Below are 18,931 nucleotides of genomic sequence, written 5' to 3' on the forward strand. Positions count from 1 at the left end.
TGATTATGAGATGATTTGACTTTGAGACCATGTATACAAAGCAGTTAGCAGAAAACCTAGAACACAGGAGTTGCTAATAAATGGTAGCTAATAGTATTATATTTCACAACCAGTATTACACTTCTCACCCATGTTGTGTCACCAAATGAAGTTGCAGCTACACTCGTTCTTTTTGTTTTAATTTTTGAGATGAAGTCTCACTGTGTTGCCCAGGCTGGTCTCAAACTCTTGGCCTCAAGTGATCCTCCTGCCTCAGCCTCCCAAAGTGCTGGGATTACAGGCTGGAGCCACTGTTTCCAGTACATCCATTCTTAAGGCTTTAAAATAATTCTGGAACAAGACACCATTGGGTGGACCCTCCAGCCCAGTCCAGCATCAAGTTCTACCGGACAGTGTGTGATCCCACTCTTAGTTTTTTGTTTGTTTGTTTGTTTTTTAATAGATATGAGGTTTTGCTATGTTGCCCTGACTGGTCTCGAAATCCTGGGCTCAAATAATCCTCCCACCTTAGCCTCTCAAAGTGCTGGGATTACAGGTGTGAGTGAGCCATTATGCCCTGCTGCATTCTTCTTTTGACCGAGGAACTTTTGAGCCTTGCATTTCAGGAAATAAAAAACAATAATTAAACTCACAGTATTCTTGCACCATAAGTTTAGTTCTTTCTTCTCTGCCTGGAAAATTTGGAAGCAATAAAGTCCCCAATATATTGGTCTGAAAAACATCTCTGTGATTTTTGGTAGCCATGACAAATAAGAAAAAAGAGTAAGGCTATTGTTCTCATCACACATAAAGGAAGCTTTCAGCTAGAAGGTCCTCAGAAAATATTTCCAATGCAGGTCAGAGAGACTGCAGAATCCAACCAAACAGGATTTTCTTCTTATCACTGCACATCTGTATCTGAGATTACTGCCCTCAATAACCAACTTGTATACCCCTAAGGCCCCAGAGCGGCCCCAGAGCTGCCCCAGAGTCTCCCAGCAATGCCCAAGTGTGGGGTGCGGAGAGAGAATCCCACTTGCTACAACAGACAGTGGTTTGCATCAATAGCACAATTGCTGACCTTGGAAAAAGCCAGCAAGAGGCTCACGCCTGTAATCCCAGCACTCACACCTGTAATCTCAGCACACTGATAGGCCGAGGCAGGTGGATCACCTGAAGTCAGGAGTTCAAAACCAGCCTGGCCAGCATGGTGAAACCCTGTCTCTACTAAAAATACATTAAAAAAAAATTAGCCAGACATGGTGGTGTACACCTGTAATCCCAGCTACTAGGGAGGCTGAGGCAGGAGAATTGCTTGAACCTGGGAGACGGAGGTTGCAGTAAGCCGAGATAGTGCCATTGCACTCCAGCCTGGGCAACAAGAATGAAACTCTGTCTCATAAAAACAGAAAAAGAAAGAAAAAGCCAGCAAGGTTCCATCTAGGCCTAAAGGCCAAGGCTCTCTTCATATGCCTTCCTATAGCTCTTCCCTTTTGCCTCCCTCCAAATCCTTAGACCCTTCCATTCTTTTTTTTTTTTTTTTTTTTTTTTTTTTGAGACAGGGTCTTACTCTGTCACCCAGGTTGGAGTACAGTGGTGCGATCATAGCTCCCTGCAGCCTCAGACTCCTGGGCTCAAGCAATCCTCCCAACTAGCTGGGACCACAGGTGTATGCCACCATGCCTGGCTAATTTTTAAATTTTTGGTAGTGATGGGGTCTCTCTATGTTGCCTAGACTGGTCTTGAACTCCAAGACTCAAGTGACCCAAAGTGCTGAGATTACAGGCATGAGGCACCATGCCCAGTTCCATTTTATTCTTTGATTCACCTGAGACAATATCAGAAGGTAGTGTGTAAAAGCCTGGCCTTTCCCCAGGTATCCCAGCATAGTACATAGTAAGCAGGCAATAACTGAGTTAGAACCAAAAAGCAATTCAAAACAAAAATGTCTCTAATGCTGTGAGTTCGGTCCAGGTTTTTCTTTTTTGTTTTGTTGGTTGGTTGGTTGGTTGATTTTTTTTAGAAACACAGTCAGCCTCTGTTGCCCATGCTGGAGTGCAGTGGTGTGATCATAGCTCACTATAGCCTCAAATTCCTGGGCTCAAGCAGTTCACCCACTTCAGCCTCCCAAGTAGCTGGGACTACAGGCACTTGCCACCATGCCTGGCTAATTTTTAAATTTTTGGTAGAGATGGGGCCTTGCTATGTTGCCTAGGTTGGTCTCGAACTCCTGACCCCAAGCAATGCTCCCACCTCAGCCTCCCAAAGTTTTGGGATTATTCCATTCACACAAAGAAAGAAAGGGGAAAAAAAGAAAGAAGAAGAAGTATTGATATTACAGCCATGAGACATTGGAAAACTACTTTTTCAAATAAGGGAATGAATTGTCAAAATAAAAATGTCTAGATGATATCTTACAGATTTCCCCATACACATAACCTCGCCCTTTGCCCACACCTGTTGGATGTGCCCTCAGCCTCTATCCAATTCTCTTTCTCATATCAGAAGTTACCATCAAATATTATTATTTGGCAACTCTTCCTTAATGAGAGTAAGAGGATTTGGGGTGAGGGGAGGAACAATAGGTGGAGTATGTTCTGTTTTATGAATTGATAAGAAGGAAAGGAAGGGTGATATGGTTTGGGTTTGTCTCTTCTAAATCTCATGGTAAAATTTGACCTCCAATGTTGGAGAGGCGGCCTAGTGGAAGGTGTTGGATCATGGGGGTGCATCCCTCACGAACGGCTTGGTGCCCTCCTTGTAGTAATGAGTGAGCTCTTGCTCACGTGAGATCTGGTTGTTTAAAAGAATGTGGACTGGCTCATGTTTATAATCCCAGAATTTTGGGAGGCTGAGATGGGAGAATGGCTTGAGCCCAGGAGCTTGAGGCTACAGTGAGCTATGATTGTGCCACTGCACTCCAGCAAGAGCAACAGAGCATGGCCCTGTCTAAAAAAGAAAAAAAAAATTGTGTCACCTCCCCCTCTCTTTCTCGCTCCCGCTGTTGCCATGTGACACTGCCTTCTCCTCATTGTCCGCCATGATTGTAAGCTCCCTGGTGTCTCACCAGAAGCCAGGCAGATGTTGGTGCCATACTTGTACAGCCTGCAGAACCATAAGCCAAAATGCACCTCTTTTCTTTATAAGTTACCCAGCCTCAGGTATTCCTTTATGGCAACGTAAACGGACTAACACAGAGGGAATGTGGACATGGTCAATTTCCATCAGTAATCAAATAGAAAATACTAATTTTTTAAAAGAAAATTTGAGGGTTAAATGTTTTTTATTTTATTTTATTTTATTTATTTTTTTGAGACGGAGTTCCACTCTTGTCACCCAGGCCAGAGTGCAATGGCGCGATCTCAGCTCACTGCAACCTCCACCTCCCAGGTTCAAGTGATTCTCCTGCCTCAGCCTCCCGAGTAGCTGGGATTACAGGCGCCTGCCACAGTGCTCAGCTAATTCGTGTATTTTTAGTAGTGACGGGGTTTCACCATGTTAGCCATGCTGGTCTTGAACTTCTGACCTCAAGTGATCTGCCTGCCTTGGCCTCCCAAAGTGCTGGGATTACATGCATGAGCTTCTTTTTATTTAAAAAAAAAAAAAAAGAAAATCTGCATTTGGTCTCAATCCACCAAATGAATGTAATTTTCTTGGGATTTATCTAAGGCTAATCACTACCCTATCTTGATTCATTCATGGTTAAGAACTTCCAAAACCTGCCCTGTGTCCTTTGGAATTTTTATTTAACCAAAGAAATAAGCATTAATACTAACATATGTATAGTTACATGATTATTATGAAAAGTAGAAAAGTGAGAAAATGACTTGTGCAGCTGTTAATATGATTGTTAAGTTCTCCAGTCTCATCCCATCACATTCCCATGTTAAAAATCTTCAGAGGTGACTATCATACTTGATCCATGCATTAAGAAGTCTATTTGTTTGTACACAGGTCAGAATTGTAATAGACATGATTCTGCAAATAATCTGAACATAGGTGCAGAACTCTTTATGGCCCTATGACACATTGTTGCTTATTTCTTGGGTTAAGTAAAATTTCCAACAGACACATAGTGGTTTTTAGCAGTGCTTAACCTTGAAGGAGGCAGGATAGCAACTGGCTCACACACACATGCGGCTCTTCTGATCGTGAGAAGAGGGCTTTTTTTGCCTAACTGCTGCACGTCATGATCTCCATCAATCAGCCTGATACCAGATCCTTCAGCCAAGGAACAGCAGATCTTTAAGAAGCTTTTTTTCTTGTTTTTCTCCTGGAATGTTCCTACCAAAAGATCAAAGCCATGCTCAGAAAAATGTCTGCCTAGTATCTACGCAGATATTATTTTTTCTTTTTTTGAGGCAGAGTCTTGCTTTGTTGCCCAGGTCAGAGTGCAGTGGTGTGATCTCAGCTTCCTGAAGTCTTGAAATCCCAGCCTGGGCTCAAGCAAAAATCCCCTCCTGCCTCAACCTCCCTAGTAGCTTGGACTACAGGCATGCACTGCCACATCCAGCTAATTTTAGTATTTTTTGCAGAGATGGGGTTTTGCCATGTTGCCCAGGCTGGTCTCCAACTCCTGGGCTCAAGTGATCCACCTGCTTTGGCCTCCAAAATTGTGGGGATTATAGGTGTTATACCATGCCTGGCATTTTTTTTTTTTGAGACAGGGCATTGCTCTGTCCCCTAGGCTGGAGTGCCATGGTGCCATCATAGCTCACTGCAGCCTCAAACTCCTAGACTCAAGTAATCTTCCCACTTCAGCCTCCTGAGTAGCTAGGACCCCAGGCGTGCACCACCATACCTTGCTAATTTTTAAATTTTTGTAGAGATGGGGTCTCACTGTGTTGCCCAAGCTGGTCACAAACTCTCGGCCTCAAGGAATCCTCCTGCCCCGGCCTCCCAAAGTGCTGGAATTACAGGGATAAGTCACTGCACCCAGCCAACAATTGCTATTTATTAATATTATTGTTATACAGATCCTCAGTAAATTTCAAATGAGAACAGAGTTTCTAAATTAGAGCAGAACACTATTAAAATATTGGAGAGTTTGGGATTTGAGGAGGTATAATGGAAGAAATCTCCTTTGTTAAGTAGAGACAGAAACCCAATTCTTTATTTTTTATTATTATTTTTTTAATATAGTGTCTTGCTCTGTCACCCATGCTGGATTGCAGTGGCATAATCACTACTCACTGCAGCCTCAACCTCCTGGGATCAAGTAATCCTCCCGCCTCAGCCTCCCGAGTAGCTGGGACCACAGGCACATGCCACCATGCTTGGCTAATTTTTAAATTATTTTCTGTAGAGACAGAGTTCCACTATGTTGCCCAGGCTGGTCGTGAACTCCTGGGCTCAAGCAATCCTCCTGCCTCAGCCTCCCAAGTGCTGAGATTACAGGCATGAGTTGCCGCACCCAACTGCAGTTATTTTAAAATCCCAGCTTGCTCCCTGGTGAGCTGTGTCTGTCAACCCAGAAGCCAGCCTCATTCTCCGCTGCCTCCCTCTACCTTCCATGCCCACCCCTGCTTGTCTTTCTGTGGATGATTTATATGAATCTCCTAATGGCTCCCTTAACTTCAGTTAGTTTGAGTGGGGTTTCAGTCAGACACTCGAAAACAAAGACGTCACTGACTAATGCAGGCAGGGGGAGCTGAGCAGTTAGGGACAGGGTACAGAAGCCAAAAGAACACAGAGAGGCAGAGACCAAACCGCGTCCCCAGCACCCACTCAGGGTCTGGCACACAGTGGGCCCTCAAAGAGGATTTGGCGAATCAATGGCAGAGAGGCAGCCAATGAAAATGCCAGCTCCTCAGTGCACAGAAAAGTGGCCCTGCTGCCGGGGCCACTCTGCACCCCAGGCCCACCCCCGGATCTGAGCTTCATCCCACACAGAGTGAGTCCTCGCTGTGTGTCTGCCCCAGGTTGCCATGAGGCTGGGAGGGCCGTGCCGGGATGAATTGTTTACGATTAACTTGGCCATCACCCTCCGCACACTTTAGATGATCCCAGTGAGTCTCTTGCAACCAAGTGCCTCATTTGCTCTATGTCCCAAGAACTGCACCATAAGGTTGACGGGGAGGACTGGGGAGGTGTTGGTCAAAGGACACAAAATATCAGACAGGAGGAATAGTTCAAGAGATGCATTGGACATTGTATTAGTTCACTTTCACACTGCTATAAAGAACTGCCTGAGACTGGGTAATTTATAAAGGAAAGAGGTTTAATTGACTCACAGTTCCACATGACTGGGGAGACCTCAGGAAACTTACAATCATGGCAGAAGGCGAAGCGGGGGCAAGGACCTTCTTCACAAGGTGGCAGGAGTTGGGTGGGGGTGGGGTACATGGAGAGAACTGCCTTTTTTTTTTTTTTTTGAGACGGCGTTTCGCTCTTGTTGCCCAGGCTGGAGTGCAATGGTGTGATCTCGGCTCACCACAACCTCTGCCTCCCGGATTCAAGTGATTCTCCTGCCTCAGCCTCACTAGTAGCTGGGATTACAGGCATGTGCCAACATGCCTGACTAATTTTGTATTTTTAGTGGTGATGGGGTTTCTCCATGTTGGTCAGGCTAGTCTCAAACTCCTGACCTCAGGTGATCCGCCTGTCTCAGCTTCCCAAAGTGCTGGGATTACAGGTGTGAGCCACTGTGCCTGGCCATAAGAGAACCACTTTTAAACCATCAGATGTTGTCGTGAGAACTCAGTATCACAAGAATAGCAAGGGGGAAATCCACCCCCATGATCCAGTCACCTCCCACCAGGCCCCTCCCCTGACACATGGGGATTACAATTCGAGGTGAGGTTTGGGTGGGGACAGAGAGTCAAACCATATCAGACATCATGGTGACTACAGTTAATAACAATGTATTGTATTCTTGAAAATTGCCAAGAGTACATTTTATGTGTTCTCACCACCAAAAAATAAGTATATGAGGTAATGCACGTGTGAAATAGCTTGAGGCCAGACAGAGACTCACTTGTAATCCCAACACTTCGGGAAGCCAAAGCTAGCAGATCACTTGAACCCAGGAGTTCAAGACCAGCCTGGGTAACATAGCAAGACCCTGTCTCTAAAAGTAATCTTTAAAATTAGCCAGGTGTGATGATGTGTACCTGTGCTCCCAGCTACTTAGGAGGCTGAGTCAGGAGGATCACCTGAGCCCAGGAGATCGAGGCTGCAGTCAGCCATGACTGCACCAGCACACTCCAGCCTGGATGACAGAGTGAGACCCTGTCTCAAGAAAAAGAAAGAAAGAAAGAAATTTTACACCATGAATATATACAATATTTACCCATCAATTAAAAAGAGAAGAGAAGGTTGAGCATTTGAGTCGTACAAATGAGATTAAGGCTCAGAGAGATCAGGCAGCCCGCCCAGGGCGCAGTGCTAGCAGGTAGCCATATCGTGGTGTCCACCAAAACCTTGCCCAAGTGCCATGCTGCTGCCTGAATTCCCTCCACTCAGAATTTTGTTTCCTTTCTAGGTATCTCCTCAGCCCATCCTTTCCTTTCCTCCTGCCCCTTCTTAGTCTTCAGGAATAACTTAGGGCTGCGAAGCACTGTAGAGAGAAGAGGCCTGTCTCAGAGGGAGGAGCAGGGATGGGGACACAGCAATCAGTGGCATCGTCTGGCTTCCTGAGGCTCTGGTGCCTGCACTGCCAGATCTCACCAATTCCTGTAGCCCCATCCCCGTTGGTTATCCAGATGCTGCCTCCGGGACCCCCAGGTTATCCAGATGCTGCCTCCAAGCTGCAATCAGGGTGATGCCACACCCCTGGCCCCAGTTTCACTCAGATCATTGCCAGCTTCTGGTGTCAGCTGTGCTCACTCAGCACTTGGCCTCTTGGTCCACTGCAAGTGTCTGTGACATCATTCTGGCCTACACTACAGCTTAGTTGTGGACCCCAAAGACTCCGAGCTGCAATCAGGGAACCCACTCTGGTCTCTTCACCTTCCTCTCCCCTCTGTGCTCCATCCCATCCTGGAGGCTGCTCTGCAGGTCTGAAGCTCTCCCCCATTCCTTCCACCTGGCTGCTTGTCCCTGTCTTCCATGTCTCAACCCAACTCCCACTTCTCCAGAAAGCCCTTCCCGGTGACTCCAGCCATTGCCACTTCCCCTGCCTCAGCCCCTCGACAGGCGCCATCTTCATCATGCATAGGGGCACTTGACTTCGAATTTTTTTGTAATTACATCTTCTCCTATTCGCTAATGGTTTAATATTTTCCTTCACTGTATTTCTTTAAAGATCAAGGGCTACACCACAGCATGATTACATAACCTTGCACAGAAGTTTTATGTCTAGCACAGAACTTAAGCCCATAGGAAGTGCTCAACAATGAATCCTCATAAAGTTAGTAAATCAAAAATTGACTGGATGCACATGTGACGGTACATCTAGACACACCAGATCTGCAGAAGGATAGCTAAGTCTACTATTCAGGGAAAAGCTTTTTTTATTTTTTCCTTTGATATGGAGTCTTGCTGTTACCAGGCTGGAGTGCAGTGCCATGATCTCAGCTCACTGCAACCTCTGCCTCCTGGGTTCAAACAATTCTCCTGCCTCAGCCTCCTGAGTAGCTGGGACTACAGGTGCGTGCCACCACGCCCAGCTAATTTTTGTATTTTTAGTAGAGACAGGTTTTCACCACATTGGTCAGGCTGGTCTCGATCTCTTGACCTCGTGATCCACCCTCCTCGACTTCCCAAAGTGCTGGGATTACAGGCATGAGCCACCACGCCTAGCCTTTTTTTTTTTTTAAGATAGGGTCTTGCTCTGTCACCCAGGCTGGAGAGCAGTGGCGTTGTCTTGGCTCACTGCAGCTTCGACCTCCCAGGCTCAAGTGATCCTCCTGCTTCAGCCTCCCATGTAGCTGGGACTACAGGAACGTGCCAGGACACCTGGCTAATTTTTGTTTATTTTTTATAGAAATTGGGTCTTGCAATGTTGCCCAGGCTGGTCTCAAACTCCTGGGCTCAAGCAGTCCTCCCACTTCAGCCTCCCAAAGTGCTGAGATTAAGCAGGATCTACCGTATCTGGCCGAAAAAGCATTTTTTATTTGAGTGCCTTCTGTTTTCTAATAACTGAGCTGCACTGAAGGAGAAAGGCATACAGGATGAGAATAAGCTACAGCTTCTGCTCTCTAAGGTTTATAGTCTACCGGGGGAGCAGAACTATGAATTAATGATTATAGTGCAGTGTGATAAATGCAATAATTAAAATAGCTGTGACATTCCATAGTGGGGGCAGAAGTCGGAGCTGCTATGATTGCTCATACAGCAGACTTCACAGAACACTTGATTTGGGTCTTAAAGGATATGTAGAAGTTTGCCAACTGTAATTAAAAGGCTGAGCATGGTGGCTCACGCCTGTAATCCCAGCACTTTGGGAGGCTGATGCGGGGAGATCGCTTAAGCGCAGGATTTTGAGACCAGCCTGGGCAACATAGTGGACCCCATCGCTATTATTTAAAAATTTAATTTTTAAAAAAATTTAAAAATAAATTAAAGAAAAAAAAAAAGGTTGTTTAGGCTGGTCACGGTGGCTCATGCCTGTAATCCCAGCACTTTGGGAGGCCGAGGCAGGTGGATCACCTGAGGTCAGGAGTTTGAGACCAGCCTGGCCAACATGGCGAAACCGCCCCCCCCGCTACTAAAAAACAAAAATTAGCCAGGCATGGCAGTGCACGCCTCTAATCCCAGCTACTAGGGAGGCTGAGGCAGGAGAATCACTGGAACCTGGGAGGTGGAAATTGCAGTGAGCCGAGATCAAGCCACTGCACTCCAGCCTGGGCAACAGAGCAAGACTCTATCTAAAAAAAAAAAAAAAAAAAAAAAAAAAAAAAAAAAAAGTTGTTTACTCTGGAAGTTATCATCATTTACCCCATCTATGGATGCCAGCCCATCTGCCCAGTCATTTTCATGCTGGACCAAGAGCTGGGAGACAACTTGGGCAAGGCTCCCCTAATTCTAGTAGAATATCCTTGTAGGACCAGTTCCCTGGGATTTGCGTATGACCTACAATCTTAGTTTCAACGTAACATCATCCAAAGTAATTAAAAATACTTTACCTAGAGATTGACATTAAATTCCCTTCTCTGTACCCAATTAAAAAAAATAAGAGCCTTATTAGATCTAAAATAAGCCCTGATTAGAAACAGCCTGTTTGAAAATCAATAAACTCTTCTTAATCCCTCCAGTGGAAAAAGAGAGAGGCTCCTCTGTGTCTTCCCTAAAAAGTCAGTATTTATACAAAGCCTCAGGTTGCTGGATTCAGAGACACAGAGGTGGCCTGTCCCTCCCCGAAGCCGCCTGCACCCTCTGAGTTCTGCCTGACTTATTTGGCTATAACTAATCTCTGCTCTAGGCTTGCTTACATTTTTGGGTTACCCTTTCGCCTGGAATGCATCTCAATGTTCTCATTAGAGATGTCTTCCCAGCCCCAGCCTTCACTCTCCTTTTGTTGCTGTTACTTTCTGTCCTGCCATAAGTAATCTTGATTGCTCCCAGCATACAGCCAAGTCCTGGTGTGTTCCCCATCACTCTGACACTTTCTGCTCCCACACAGGCCAGGCTGAGGCCCCGGGATGCTTCCCTCCCTCCTTCCTCTGTCTCTACAGCCAGGCAGCTTGAGTATTTACAGTAGGATTTTTAAAATAAATTTTTAAAATTATAAAATATATTGTATGCTTTTTATAGAAAACTGTAAAGGAAAATATTTAGAAAACCCTTATAATCCACCACCTAGAGTCAAACAGTTTTTTGGCATAATCCTATTTAAGAATATGTTTTGCTGGGCACAGTGGCTCATGCCTGTAATCCCAGCACTTTGGGAGGCTGAGGTGGGAGAATCACTTGAGCCCAGGAGTTCAAGACCAGCCTGGGCAACATAGCAAGACCCTGTCTCTACAAAAAGACAAGACAAAACAAAACAAAAAAACAAAAAGAAGTGTATATTTCATTGTACATTTTATTACAAATGTAGTATATCCTTTTCATTGTATATTTCATTGTATGTTTCATTATAAAACATATATTCAATTGTGAATGCTGGCTTTAATATTTCATCATATGTTTCATTACAAAAATAATGTATCCTTGGACATGACTTGATGTGAATGGCACTTAACTTGTGTGGTCTTTCTCCTCCAAATTCATAACCCAAGTCTAATTATGAGAAAAACAGCAGACAAATCCAAATTGAGGGACATTCTACAAAATACCTGACCAGTACTCCTCAAAACTGTCAAGGTCATCAAAAACAAGGAAAGTCTGAGAAAATGCCACAGTCACAAAGGGACATGACCGCTAAACATAATGTGGTATCCTGGATGAGATTCTGGAACAGAGAAAGGACATTAGAAAAACACTTGAGAAACCCCATTTAAGTATGGGCATTAGTTAATAATAATGTATCAGTGTTGGTTCATTACTTGTGACAAATACAAAATGTTAACAATTGAGGAAACTGGATACCATATGGGAACTCTATTATCTTTGTAACTCTTCTGTAAATCTAAAACTATTCTTAAATACAAAGCTTATTTTTAAAAAGTACTATGGCTGGGTGTGGTGGCTCATACCTGTAATCCCAGCACTTTGGGAGGCTGAGGTGGGAGGACTGCTTGAGGACAGGAGTTTGAGATTAGTCTGGGCAACATAGCAAGACCGTGTCTCTACAAAAAATAACAACATTAGCCAGGCATGGTGGCTGGTGCCTGTATTCCCCACTACTTGGAAGGCTGAGGTGGGAGGATGGCTTAAGCCCAGGAGGTGGAGGTTGCAGTGAACCATGATCACACCACTGCACTTCAGCCTGGATGACAGAACAATACCCTCTCTCTCTAAACAAAAAAACAAAAAAAAAATTAATAAAGCAAAAATTAAAGAGTACTACATTATTATTGGGGGCAAAATTCAAATAATACAAAAGCATATAAAATAAAAGGCAACAGTGCTCTGCTTCTATCTCCTCATGTCTCAGTTGGCACCAGACTTATTTTCTGGGATATGCATAGTTAAGCTCATGTTGCAAAGACAATTTTGAATGCTGGCTTTTGTTGTTGTTGTTGTTTAATATTACAGCATAAGCATTTTTCCATGTACTTAAGAACTCTTCTTGAGGACAATTTTATAGGTTGTGTAATATTCATTGCACTATTTTCTTGTCTAAATTAGCTGTGATCCAGCCCTTATGTTTCCATGAGGTTTGCTTTCATTATCCATGTCTTAGAGGGTTTCCCCCCGCAAAGAACTGCTCCTCTGTTTTCTCCAAGGCAACAGGGAAGTCAGCAAAATCTTCATCCGTGTTCTTATGGGGCCTCCACAAAACTTTAGTCAAATGTATTTCAGCAGAGTTCAAGTGTAAAGTCTTTCTTTTTTTTGACTTCTTCCCTTGTCTTTATTGCTCACAATAAAGGGACTTATCTATTAGGGATACCCAGGTGCTGTCATTGCTGATGGCTAAAAAGTATATGTTTGAACATTGATGTACTGGATAGAATAGTGCCCCCAACTACCCCACCTCAAAGTCATATTCATCCAGAACCTCAGAATGCAATCTTATTTCAAATTGGGGCCTTTGCATATGAAACTTGGTAAAATGAAGCCACACTAGATTAGGGTGGGCCCTAAATTCAGTGACTGGTGTCCTTATAAGAAGGCCATGTGAAGACAGAGACATACACACAAATGGAGATGGAGAAGATGGAGACAGAGGTTGGAGTGATGCATTTGTCTACAAGCCAAGGAAAGCCAAGGATGGTGGCCACTGCCAGAAGCCGGAAGAGAGGCACAGAACAGATTCTCCCTTAGAGCCCTGATATGATTTGACTGTGTCCCCACCCAAATCTCACCTTGAGTTATATAATAATCCCCGTGTGTCAAGGGCAGGGTCAGGTGGAGATAATTGAATCATGGGGGCAGTTTCCCCCATACTCTCCTCCTGGTAGTAAATAAGTCTCATGAAATCTGATGGTTTTATAAAGGGGGGTTCCCCTGCACACGCTCTCTTTTCTGCCACCTTGTAGGATGTGACTTTGCTCCTCATTCACCTTCCTCCATGATTGTAAGGTCTCCCCAGCCATGTGGAACTGTGAGTCCATTAAACCTCTTTCCTTTATAGATTACTCAATCTCAGGTATGTCTTTATTAGCAGTGTGAAAACAGAAAAATACAGGCACCTAAGAAGGAACCAACCCTGCTGACACCTTGACTTTCAACTTCTAGATTCCAGAATTGCAAGAGAATAAATTTCTATTGTTTTAAGCCACTTTCTTTGTGATTTTATTTTTGTTTATTTGAAACAGGGTCTCAGCCAGGTGCATTGGCTCATGCCTGTAATCCAAGCACTTTGGGAGGCCGAGGCAGGCAGATCACCACCTGAGGTCGGGAGTTCAACACCAGCCTGACCAACAAGGAGAAAACCCCGTCTCTACTAAAAATACAAAATTAGCTGGGCGTGGTGGTGCATGCCTGTAATCCCAGCTACTCTGGAGGCTGAGGCAGGAAAATCACTTGAACCTCAGAGGAGGAGGTTGCAGTGAGCCGAGATTGCACCATTGCACTCCAGCCTGGACAACAAGAGCGAAACTCTGTCTCAAAAAGAAAAAAAAAGAAACAGGGTCTTACTCTTGTCACCCAGGCTGGAATGCAATGGTGCAATTATAGCTCACTGCACCCTCCTGGACTCAAGGGATCCTCCCATCTCTCAGTCTTCCAAGTAGCTGGAACTTCCAAGTAGTAAGTAGTCTTCCAAGTAGGCGCTACCATGCTCAACTCTTTGTAACATTTTTGGTAGAGATGGGATCTCGCTATATTGTCCAGGCTGGTCTCAAACTCCTGGCCTCAAGCGATCCTCCCGCCTCTGCCTCCCAAGCTACTAAGATTATAGTGGTGAGCCACCACACCCGGCCCGTTTGTGATATTTCATTATGGCAACCCTTGCAAACTAAATACAATGGGCTGTGGACTCAGAGGGACCTGGGTCTGAGCACAGCTCTGGCACTTCTGTGGAATACAAGGGCTGTGGTTCTGGCTGCCCAGGTCAGCAGACATCTGAGGGGATTCACAGAGACCACGTGCAAAGCCGTGAGCAAAGGGCCAAGCGGTGTGCAGGTGTATGGGGTCACATCCTTCTCCTTGATCTCCTCACCTGCTGGCCATTCCTTTCTGGTCAGAGAAAGGACCACAAAGATCCACTTGCCCCAACTTTTAACTGTATCCGTGTTCTTTCTGGGAGATTTAAGTTGTTGTTTGCCAGAATATGCCTTTAATACAAAAAGCCTCCAGGTTGAAAATATGTTGGCTTTGAAGCTTTGGCTGTGACAAAGCAAATTATTTCAGAGCTTCATTTAGTCCTAAATTATTTATAGCAGATTTGCTTTGGGAATACACGTGTGTGCACATACACGCACACAGCCTTAACAGCAATTGCTATATTTTCTAATTAATGGAAATGCTAAAATGAGCATGTATTACCTTCATAATAAAAACATTTTTAGGCTGGGTGCAGTGGCTCATGCCTGTAATGCCAACACTTTGGGAGGCTAAGACAGGAAAATCACTTGGGACCAGGGGTTCGAGACCGACCTGGGCAATGTAGCAAGACCCTGTCTTTACAAAAAATTTAAAAATTTGCCTGTCGTGGTGGCAGGGACTTGTAGTCCTTGCTACTCAGGAGGCTGAGGCAGGAGAACTGCTTCAGCCCAGGAGTTCAAGGCCACAGTGAGCTGTGGTTGTGCCACTGCACTCTAGCCTGGGTGACAGAGTGAAACCCTTTTTCTTTAAAAAAAAAAAAAAAAGAAAGAAAGAAAAAATTATACTTTATTTTATAGGAGGATGCCATGTCTGCCACAAAAACTGATTGTGGATGGAGAGATTCCCCATAGATGAGAGGCTCAGGTTGGGGAGGAAAATGTAAGTGGGATATTGGCCATAACTTTTAATGTGTGAGACCTGGGAACTTCTCAGGTCCAAGAAGTAATTGTCTTTAAGGTGCTATGGGGTACCATGAGGTCCTGAGATAAATGTGTAGAGAGAGTTGAATTCCCCTCACAAGGGTGGTGTGGGGGTGGTGCAAGACAGCAGAGTCTTGAAAGAGTTTAGTGACTCAGTATGACAATGGGGCCAGAATGGCAAAGGAAAATACTTCTCAGTCTTTTCTTGGGCTGCTGTGAATGAGAACCAGGAGGGAAGGTGAGGTCTGTGGGCAGAGGGGAAAGCCTCTGGGGTTTGCCACAAGGAGGCGGACCACACCTGCCCACAGCCTTCTTCGGTGTCCTCTAGAGGTCCCAACGTCCCTTCCTGTATTAGTTATCTCTGGTGGCTTAACCTCAAAACTTACTAGCTTAACACAGCAAGACACATTTGTTATCTCAGAGTTTCTGCAGGTACAGAATTCAGGATTGAATTAGCAGGATAATTCCAACTTGAGGTCACTCAGGAGGTTTTGGTCAAGATGTCAGCGAGGGTTGCAATCATGTGAAAAATTGACTGGGACTGGAGGAGCCATTTCCAAGGTGGGTCACTCACACGGCTGGCAGATGTACTGGCTGTTGGCAGGAGGCCTCAGTTCCTTGCGAGGTGGATGCCTCCATAGGGTTAGCTTTCCCCAGAACAAGTATCCAAGAGAGAGCAAGGCGGACATGCAATGTCTTTTATAACCTAGTCTCAGAGTCACACACACACACACGAGTATCATTTCCATAATATCTTATTGGTTAAACAGGTTGGCCTTATTCAGTGGGAGAGGGGGCTACACACACACACACACACACACACACACACACACAAACACACACACCACAGACAAAACCAAAAGGTAAGAGGGTCTCCTTGGAGGGTGCCATCTTGGAGGCCGGCTGCCACTCTCCACAGGGTGCCATCTTGGAGGCTGGCTGCCGCATTCTCCATAGAACTAAGCCATGGGTGTACCTTCATCATTGGATCCATGGCTGGGACTCAATGCAGGGAAATCAACTCTGGGGCTGGGAACTTCCAAAACCTGAGCAACAATGTATTCTTTCTGAATCCTCAAAGTGAAGCATTCAAAATATGCCCAGCCAGGCTCCCAAGGTTTATCCCACAGAGGTTAGAAATCCAAGACAAACCACCACAATCTATCTGAATTCAACATTTCCCCCAATTCCTTTTTTTTTTTTTTTTTAAGATGGAGTCTCGCTGTCACCCAGGCTGGAGTGCAGTGGCGCGATCTCAGCTCACTGCAACCTCCACCTCCCAGGTTCAAGCAATTCTCCTGGCTCAGCCTCCCGAGTAGCTGGGACTACAGGCACCTGCCACCACACCCAGCAATTTTTTTTTTTTTTTTAAGATGGAGTTTTGGTCTTGTTGCCCAGACTGGAGTGCAGTGGTGCGATCTCGGCTCACTGCAACCTCTTCCTCCTGGGTTCAAATGATTCTCCTGCCTCAGCCTCCCGGTTTCACCATGTTGGCCAGGCTAGTCTTGAACTCCTGACCTCAGGTGATCTGCCCGCCTTGGCCTCCCAAAGTGATGGTATTACAGGAATGAGCCACTGTTCCCGGCCGCCCCCAACTCTTTTTAATCATTTTTCCCTTTTGATACACATTTTACATACCATGAAATGTACAAATCTTAGGTGTACATCTGCTCAGTTTTGAATAATATCTTACGCCTGTGTAACTTAAATCCCTTTAGAAATATAGAAAATTTTCTCATGCTCCTTTCCAACTCCCCAGCCCTTGCCACACACACTCACACGCTGAGGCAACCACTGTTGTGGTATCTTTCACTGTAGTTTTACATGCTCTAGAATTTCAAATTAATTGATATTTTGTCTGATTTCATTTTTAATCAGCATGTTGATTCATCCATGTTGTCATGCACCAGTAATTTGTTTCCCCTAACTTATCATTTTTAAAAAAATTTTGAGCCTAGAGAAGAACTCAAAGATAGTACCATGAAGCCCCTTGAACCTTTGATCTAGACCTTTACATTGTTAACATTCTGCCACATTGGCTTCCGTTCTTTCTGTCTCTCTTCTTTTCTTTTTACTCACCTACTTGAAAGTTGCACATACCAAGACACTTCATCCCTAAACACTTCAGTATGTGCTCCTAACAACAAAGACATTCTTCCACATGACCACAATACCATTATTATGCCCAGGATGTTGGATACTGGTACAATACTATTACCCAACATACAGTCCATGTTCAATTTCTCTCCTAATGTTCTTTTTTTTATTTTATTTTTTTATTTTTTGAGATGGAGTCTCACGCTGTCGCCCAGGCCGGAGTGCAGTGGTGCAATCAGCTCACTGCAGCCTCTGCCTCCCAGGTTCAAGCAATTCACATACCTCAGCCTCCCAGGTAGCACCCACCACTATGCCTGGCTAATTTTTGTATTTTTAGTAGAGATGGGGTTTCACCATGTTGGCCAGGCTGGTCTCGAACTCCTGACCTCAAGTAATCTGGCTGCCTCGGCCTCCCAAAGTGCTGGGATTACTCTCCTAATGTTCTTTAGCGAAGGGCAGGCACCCACGGTAGGAAGTGTGGTGGGGTCTGGGAATACAGGGTCAGCCGCTCTGACCTTGACCCTTCCTCTTTTGTCTTTCCTTCATTTTTCCCCCTGCTCCCCACCTCCTTCCTCTCCCTGGGCATCTAGTGTGCACAGTGCCCTAGCTTGAGTAGCCACCCAGCTCTCCTGAACCTGCTAATGCTTCCTGGGTAATTGATTTCAGCACTATTTCTACAAACTTTCCTTCCTTTTTTTTTATCAGTGGCCAACCCCTCTGTGGTGCACCCTGCACCCACCCCAGGGATCATTTGAATGAACTTTGGTAAGGAACAGGGAAGATCTTGTCCATTCCTGGGATACCACAGACACTGAGAAATACTCCTCCCTTCTCATTTTTTTTTGTGGCTAGGTCTAACTGCTTAAATAAACCTCTCTCCTCAGTCTTCTCCATCAACAACAAGGTACTGGGAAGTTTTCCTGGGCTTAGAGTAAATACCACCTTCTGCCACACAGACATAGACACACGCGTGCACACGCACACACACACACACTCACACACTACACCAGCAGCCTTACACTCAGATCAATTCTCTCGCACCATCAGCCCAAGTCTCTAAGTCTCCATTAGGGTGAGACAAGAGCTATTGAAGCCCACCCAGGTAAATGCCATGTTCAGAGGCAGAGCCACAGCCCTCTGAGCTCTGTAGCCTCACTGCACCCTGCCCTTGGTAAGCCAAGGACCTCCTGGCCAGCCCCAAGCTCCTACTGTTCCATCCAACCTCACTGATCACTTAGCTACAGGACAGAAACATATGCTTGGCTCCAGAGAGCAAGGACCTCCTATTTGCCACTCTAAATACTTATACTCAGTTCTGCCACACTCCCCTGCATTGGGATGTTGAGGACATGCAGTAATGACCTTCTCGCTGTGTTTGGGAGGGAGAGGAAGGTCAGGCTCAAGCATGCAGTTCACAGAGCCAGTGATGGGCTGAAGGCCTGGCCCATCTAGGGGTTCTACAGCCCAAGCAGCAGCGTCGGACCCCAGCAGCTCTAGACCCACCTGCCTGCCTGGAAGACAGACAGGAACTGTGCAAAGGAGCTGGACTATTTTTTTTTTAGATGAAGTCTCGCACTGTTGCCCAGGCTGGAGTGCATTGGCACAATCTCAGCTCCCTGCAAGCTCTGCCTCCCGGGTTTAAGCAATTCTCCTGCCTCAGCCTCCCGAGTATCTGGGACTACTAAATCAGCCACCGTGCCTGGCTAATTTTTGCCTTTTTTTTTTTTTAGTAAAGACAGGGTCTCACCATGTTGACCAGGCTGGTCTCAAACTCCTGGCCTCAGGTGATCTGCCTGCCTTGGCCTTCCAAAGTCCTGGGATTACAGGTGTGAGCAACCATGCCTGGCCAGAAGTTGGACATTGAGTCTGAAGACTTCATTCCAGCCTCTGTTGCTGCCTGT

This window comes from Pongo abelii, chromosome 7, assembly GCF_028885655.2.
Source record: "Pongo abelii isolate AG06213 chromosome 7, NHGRI_mPonAbe1-v2.0_pri, whole genome shotgun sequence".
Classification (NCBI taxonomy): domain Eukaryota; kingdom Metazoa; phylum Chordata; class Mammalia; order Primates; family Hominidae; genus Pongo; species Pongo abelii.